Genomic DNA, 8,609 nt, shown 5'->3' on the forward strand with positions numbered 1-8,609 from the left:
TCGAATCATCCGACTCATCTCCATCCGATGGTCAAAAACTGCTCAGCGAGCAAAGAGTATCGACATACTCGAAAACTATCAGTCTCCCGGCTTATCCCTCGGATAGCCCAACGACATAACTGCTCCCACAGCACAAGAGTATCAACATACTCAAAACTTCTCAACTTTCTCAACACTTGGATCCGCGACACTTCTCGTTTTCCAAAACTAAGATCTTCATCCTAAGCTTCCTTTCGAGTTTATTATCATTATTTGAAGGTTTTAGAGGTTGTTTAATGTCTTATGAGTTTTCTTTACAAAATGAGATCCTTTTAATCTTATCGCGAATCTTATAAGTTCCCGGGATCTCCAAATCCCAAATGACTCCAGAGAATGTCTCGATCCATAAACACCATAACAAGGCCCGAATCTCATTCGCCCTATCAAACTTTCTCAAAACTCTCAAAATAAAATCGGCATGACCTGCCCGCTATTCTCACTATTCAGAAACTCAGATTTCATTGCTAAAGCATAAATAACTCAGCACCATCAATCAACATGTCATATATCAACATAATAAGCAATAACCACATAGCACTTAGCATATAAGGCATGCACCACACATCCTAGATTACCCACATAGCACATAGCATGTAAGTCAATCTCAAAAACATAGTAGTAGATGCATCATCTACATTGTCAGCCGAAGCCTCAGAAAACATTTTACCAATCAGACACAAACAAGTGCATAAACAGTAAATCAAGTCGAATTCATCGACACCTAAAGCATTAACTAGCAAGGTAAGTTTCCCTTACCTCTAGTTATTCCAGCGTTCTCCTCAAACGTTCCTTCACAATGAGCTCCTTGATCTTCAGGAAATTCTTCAAAAGAACCTTTAAAGTAAAACCACAGAATTCTATCAAAATCTATCGGAAACTAAGCTATCAATGCTCACTAAGGTTACATGAAGTAGTTCATACTCCGAGGTACGATAATCTAGCGCGAAAGGACAAGTTTTCGGAAAAGGAATTTTCCCCCTCCTCCCCTATAGGGCTCGGCCACTTTTCACAATTGTGGGGCTCGATTTTTCTTGGATCAAACTTGGTTCCTATGCTTTCATTAGCCGTAACTAAGGGTATTCTGAACTCGGAAAAATTATCGGATCAAAAACTGTCGCAGGGGTATTTTGGTCATGATTTTTAACTTAGAAATTTCAAAACTGAAATTCCAAAAACCAAATTTTGCAGGGACGTTACTAACGACGTTTATGACAACTAATCCTACTAACACTAAGCTAAGGCGATAGTTTTTAGCCTAAAGGTTGAAGCTTTACCTTAAAAACTCCAAAAATGGGTATTTAAGGCTAAAATTGATTCCGGCGGAATTCCGGCGACATAACGGAAAATCTAATCCGGCAGAAGTGATCTTGGGCGCATAAGGAAGAGGTTTAGAATCAGAAATGAAAGATTCAGGATAGTTTTGCAAAAACCCATAAACTATCCGCTCAGAAAACTCTACAGAAAAGCTATGGAAAAAGCGATCAGAGGTAAGGATTAGCGACTATACCTCGAAGCCTTGAAGTAGCAACTGATTGATCGACGATCAAGCAAACGATGAAGAAAATCTTCTCTTCTCCCTCCCTTGTAGAACTCGCGGCCTTGATGAAGAAAATGGAGGAAAATTTGAGTTTTTCTTCCTTTCTTTGCTATATATAAAGGTTGGAAATTCGCGGGAAAATGAAAGTTTCGCGAATCTGATTTTTCCGGCGTCATACTCCGTGAATTAATAGATATGTTTTGGCGAAAGAATTCCAAAACTAAAATGAGGTCTCTTTGTATTTTTGGCAACTAATGCATAATCGGTATAAAACTATTTTACCCGATAAGTTGCTTTTTGCATCGGATGTCGGAATAGAAAACTTCCTTCTGAAGAAAGATTAAAATCATCAAGAGAAATGGGTGTACGCGTGTGGAATATTCATTTGAAGCTCTGAATAGCAAAAGTCTTCATCGTCGAGAGATTCTAGGGTTTTGAAATACCAGGGATTCGGTTTCGGCAAACTTCCGATGATTGGAATCGGACGTTCGTAGATCCTAGAGTTTCGCCTCGAAACGATTGTGATATATGGAAAAAGAGAAGTTCTAACATTTCTCTGAAGATTTTTGGAATTAACTTCCATCGTGCCTAAAAGTGAAAATTAGCTATATACTAGGGTTTCTGACCTAGGTTAAGCGTATAACGATCGTACTATAACTTTTATCGATCATGATGTAATCCTTTGACTTTTCCTGAACTTTCTCCTTCTTAAATTTATTTCATTTGGTAAACTCTAGTTCAGGTTTCCCTTCACAATACATCAACCCTAATCGTAAATGGAAATCTCTTCCACTGATCCTAAGCTTAAAATCTTGGGTCTTACATTGGGCGCCTTACAGTCCACGGCTAGATGCCCCACTCGATTGCAATTAAAGCATCTTGGTCCAGTCGCTGAACACTTGTCAGCAAAATGTCCAGTCTTCCCACACCTGAAACATGTCACACCCTTGTTGTCGGTTTGATTCCCTGCACCTCCAGTAGCAATGGTCATCGGTTTGTACTGTCCCGGGGTAAAACCTTCCCCTATAGGACGCTGATAAGGCTTCTTCATCTGAAACTTTCCTTTTCCTTGATAGCTCCGGGAACTCGACCTCATTGGTCCCCTAGTTCCAGCCCGGTCCATCCTCCTATTCTTCATCAGTTCCACCTCGGTGGCCTTCTCAACCAAAGCTTGAAACCTCATAATCCCCAACGGTCTCACTGAGTCCTCAATGTCAGCTCTCAGTCCCATCACAAAGCGCTTGCACATATAGGGTTCATCAACCTCATCACGGAAAAATCGGAAGTGTTTGGCCAAAGATTCCAACCTAGCAGCATATTCCGGAATAGTCATGCTCCCTTGGCGAAGAGCCAGAAACTGCGACTCACGCTCGTCACGAGCACTATCAGGAAAATACTTCTCCAGAAAAGCAGCACGAAAAGAATTCCAGTTCACCTCAACATGGTTTGCCTCCATCATCCCTATGGCGCCCCTCCACCAGTACTCAGCATCGCCCAGCAGTAGATGAGTTGCCAGGCCCACCTTGGCCCCTTCACTAGTCTGTAGTACTTCGAAAATCTTCTCAATCTCTTGGATCCAGAGATCCGCCTCGTCCGGGTCGGTCCCACCCGTGAACTTGGGTGGATTCTGTCTTCTGAAATCATTCAATCCCCTGTTCTGGTCCAGGGCTGCTTCTCTCTGAAGCCAGTGTAGCTCGCGTGCATCCCTAGTAGCACGCCTACGTGCATTGTCATTCGTCTGTACAGTCATTGCTTGGACCAAAGTGGCCACCATCTCAGCAAGTTGGTTCGCGTTCACCATGTTCTGTATTCGTTTAGCAAACAGTCAGTACCAATCATAAGATAGCAACTTCAATCAATTAAAGCGAAGATCGCTTGGCAGACAATCAATTTTTTACTCTTTGCAGAGTCACACAACCTAGCACAGAAGACCTATTCCCCAAAGACTCCCGAAAGACTCGACAAGCTCTGATACCACAATGTAACACCCCGATTTCCAGGTGTCACTTAGTAACTTGAAAATAAAGTAAAGCGGAAAATGCAGGTATTTTTTTTCCGATTGATTCCTTTTAATCAAAGCAATATAAAATAACAACATAACCCAACCACTAACTAACCAATGTACATCAAATATAGACATGTACAGCCTCAGCTGCACTTCCACGTCACGCGCACTCGCAGTGACTCCAAAATAGTGAGCCCGTAGGCAAATATATACAGACCCAGAAATGTAAGTGTGAAAAATTATAATTACAAACCACTAGGAGAAAGTCGGCCTCAAAACAGCCTAAGCAAAGACCCCTATGGTCCGACTGACTCACTGTGATCCCTCAGTAAGAGAACCACACAAAAGCCACGCGTCGGGAACCTACCCTGTCCCAAAAGCAAAACGAATCAGAGCTATTACAGTAACAACCAACTCAAAAGATTCTAACCACCCATATCTCACACTACTATCATCGACTCTCCCTCGATCAGCCATGAAGTCCGGGTCCTCGTCGAAAGCTTCAGTAATAGACATTTCGCTCCGGGTCTTTCCAGCACAACGAATCATCACGAACCGGCTGACGGACGCCTGGCAGCAGGCCGACCGCCCAAACACAAACATACAAACAAAGCCAAGGTGCTAGGGTCAACTTACAGAATACAATAGATATACAATCAACATGCGATAAAGGGGGTATATATATATATGTTGTATATATACATATAAGTTATGTATTGTATCAACTCTCTAATACAATTCAATCATCAAAACACATAACGATGTTTATCAACATCAAATCATCAATATCTCAACAAATATAGTTAGAGTGCATGATATGTCAATGCAACGTCAATTAAGAAGGTTCCGGAAGAAATAAGCTGGGCACGATCGAGTCGGTCCTAACACTAGCATTGTGCCGACCATAACCCTCGGGTGTCACTTACAACCTTGACATAGTCGGATCAGTCCTAACCCTGCGGGTCGACTTTTCCCTCCGCTATGCCTGACATCAACAGGTCGATCCTAACCACACGGTCGATCATATCCCCCATCGAATGCCCGAGTTACCCGAAGGCATGCTGTACCCGAAGGTATATACTGTACCCGAAGGTATATAGATATACTGTACCCGAAGGTATATACTGTACCCGAAGGTATATACTGTACCCGAAGGTATATACTGTACCCGAAGGTATATAGATATACTGTACCCGAAGGTATATACTGTACCCGAAGGAATATAGATATACTGTACCCGAAGGTATATTCTGTACCCGAAGGTATATATTGTACCCGAAGGTATATAGATATACTGTACCCGAAGGTATATACTGTACCCGAAGGTATATAGATATACTGTACCCGAAGGTATATACTGTACCCGAAGGTATATACTGTACCCGAAGGTATATGTCGACTCGGCGACAAAAGACAATTAATTATGAAAGGAGTGCGATCACCCTTGATGACTTCTTGAGTCATCTGACTCATCAAATCTCGATGGTCAAAAACTGCTCAGACCCAAACTCACAACAACCCAAGAGTTAGTGTCGGTCAATACAACACAACTCCACCAACAAGAATACACGAGGGTCTAGTGTCGGTCAATACAACACAGCCCAAACAAAACCCAGAGTCTGTGCCGGTCAATACAACACGACTCGAACAACACTACCAGGAGTACTAGAGTACTCGGTGACCTTCAATCATCACCATAGCCCACCTTGATGGCTTTCCCTAATTCCAAACTCTCCAAACCCACAACATAAGTCGACTTTTCCCCGCCTTTCGTAAATATTTTTCCCCTTCAGTTCTCCTATGCTTAAACGTTAATAAAAATGATTTCAATTCAAATTAGTCAAATTATGAGTTTATTTCTCAAAGTCTAAGTTTCCCAAGTTTTTATTTTTCGAAAGCTCTATCACTCTAAGTTTCCAAAAATCAACCACCCAAAATACATTTCCCGGGGAAAGTCTAGGAATTCCAACGAATCCCAACAAATGGCTAAGTCTCAAACCCCACATTTGGACTTGCCTAGGGTTGTTCATCCAACCCGAAATGTCAAAGATCACCAGATCAATGAACCTCCACTCCGAAGTTGCGTCAAAACGCTCAATTCAACACATCATCAATATCATAAGTCATGAAACAATCATAACAATAAATCATCATCATATACAACATCAGATAAAGCATAGGTCGAGTTTATCGACGCCTATCATGCAATCATAGCTAAATATAGCAAGTTGCCCTAACCTCGAGCTGATCCAGCTTCGAAATCACAAGCTCCTTCACTCAAGTGCTCTGAACCTTCCAAAGTTCCTTCAACTGAACCTCGGAGAAAACAAAGCAGAATCCAAACAATATCGATTAGTACGATCACAAAACAACACATAAACGATAGACAAAGCATTAAAGCTTCAGAATACGACAATCGGGTACGAAAAGACAAGTTTTCGAAAACGAAAACTCCCTCCCAAACACTACAAGGTCACGGCCACAAAGGAAAAAGGGCTTCGGCTCTTTTTCTTCGACCAAATCAATTCACAAGGTAGTTTTGGAGTAGAACTAAGGCAAAGAAACTTTCGGAACAATTTTCGGACAATCGGGTCGAAATACGGCTATCCAGGGGCATTTTGGTCCAAAATAAAAGCTCAAAACCTCAAAGTTATCAGTTCGGAAAACAAATTTGACAGCAATGATCCTAACGACATCCGTGACAACAAATCCTAAAGGCACGAAGTCAGATTATGACTTTTCAACAATAAAGTTTCGAAATGTGAGACAAAAAGGTTTTGAAACAGTTTTTCAGATCCTGGACAACTGGATCACAATCGGCGATTACTGACAGAGGTTTTAGGCTCATGGGAACGTAAGGAACATAACCCAAGCAAGAAATCAGAGAAATCAGACAGTTTTACAAAAAGCTCAAAACTGTGAGCACAGAAACGACTTCAGAAACGCAACAGAAACAGTAATCAGAGGTAGGATTCATGCTAGTTACCTCGATACCTAGAAGTAGGGACGAACTGCACGAAGATCAGTCAAGTTTTCGCAAAAATCTCCTCCCCCCTTGCTCTCCACGAAATTCGGCCACAATAGGAAGAAAATGAAGGAATTTTTGCTTTTTGAGCTATTTATAGGCATGCGAAATCGCGGGAAAATGAAAATTTCGCGATTCCGATTTTTGCAGCACGTTCATCGAGGAATTCTAAGAGAGATTCTGGCGTCAGAATTCCAGAACTCAAAACAAGTATCTATGATTTGGGAAAAACGATATCTAAAATCCCAAAGGCGGTGTAAGTTAATCTGTCCCGAAAAACTACTTTTTGCTGTGATGCTCAGACGACAAAACTTCCTTCTGAAGGAAGATTGGAAATGTCGAAACAAATCTGGCATCGCGGACGGAAACTTCGTTAGGAGTCCCGAATAGAAAAAGTCTGCATCCACCGCTCGAAACAAGGGTTTCGAAGCAAAGAAATTAGCGTCGGCGGACTTCCGAAAAATAAATACTATCGTGCGTACAATCCAGAGTTCCGAAATGAAACGCTGGTCGATGGAAAAATAAAGAGAATCTTTAAATTTTCCATGAGTTCGAAATCTCACTTAAAACGTTGCTTTAAGAGCGAAATAGCCTATTCTGGACACGCTCGCCCTAAGGCAAGTGTGCGGACGACTCGCACTAACTCCGAAAACGACCACGCAACATTCCTCAAGCAATTCCTGAACTTTCTTCTTCATTAATCTTTCTCAAATATCAATCTCCTGTCACGCTTACACTGATTCTACGCGTGAGTCGGAAACTTAACTTGTTCTGAAAATCCAGGTCTTACAACACTTATCTTTGAGAAGTAGAAATTCAGATTTATGAGCAAGAAAACAACCACTTCATTTTCCACAAAGATTAGACAAATTAGATTCCATCACCTACATTCCAAGCCAACAAGAAATCGCAAATTGAACATCAAAGTTGGATGCAAGTGTTATACTCTCTACTCTCAAGTGTTTGGGCTTGTGTTTAATCATGCTTAAGCAACTCTCATCATCTCATGAAAACATGCATCTATCATAGGCTTGACAAGATTCTAACACACCAATTAAATTGAACAAATGCATACAAAGATCAAAGGACTTTTGAAGGTTGTAATGAGGCTAAGGTCAAGGATGGATTTATGAAAGATATTCAGAGTTAAAACCTTAGGAAAAATAAGAGCAATGGGGAAAAATTCAAATTAATCTTACTCACAACCCCAAGAATTAACACATTCTTCCTTTTACAACTTCATTTTTTCAACTTCCACTTCCTTTTCTTTCTTTAGTACCTTCCTTCACTTTGTAACTTCTCTTTTTTTCTTTCTTTTTCTTTTTTTGACATTTGCATATTTTTCTTTTTTTTTCTTTCAACTTCTTTTCAGCTTGCTTACAATTTATCCTCAAGGAAGGCACCTCTTTTGAGCAACTTAGACCATGCATTCAAATAAATCACCCCCGCACTTGTTGAATACTCATTCCCAAGTCAATTCCAAAGCTCTTACATTTCCTAAGGTAAGGTATCATCATTGTTTTTCACTTAGGCTTGTAATGAGCTACAAAAGAATAGAGATATTAGGCTCAAAGGGGTTAAAACAAAGGTTAGAACATGCAAGGTAAGCTTTTTAGGCCAATAGCTTATTGAAAAAGAATGCCTTATCACATCAAAGTATGAAAATGAACAACAATTTGAGTCAGAATCAAGTCAAGTTCTGCAGTGCATATAAACATGAGGAAATCACACAAGAAAGAAGAGAATCATGGCAAAGACATTACCATTCAAGTGTTTGGTCCAAAATCTCACAAGGTAGTCTCACATGGCAAGCATATAACACAATGAATCCTGTAACACCCCGATTTTGGTGGCGTCACTTTAGTAACCAAAAAGAAACTTAAGCGGAAAAACGTGAATATATATATTTTTTTTATAATGGAACCAAAGACTGAAAGAAATAAACTCCCAACAAAAGATAACAGAATTAATATCTATTATAAATACAGCCCCCGCTGTAAGTA

Source organism: Lotus japonicus, chromosome 1 (genome assembly GCF_012489685.1).
Source record: "Lotus japonicus ecotype B-129 chromosome 1, LjGifu_v1.2".
NCBI lineage: Eukaryota > Viridiplantae > Streptophyta > Magnoliopsida > Fabales > Fabaceae > Lotus > Lotus japonicus.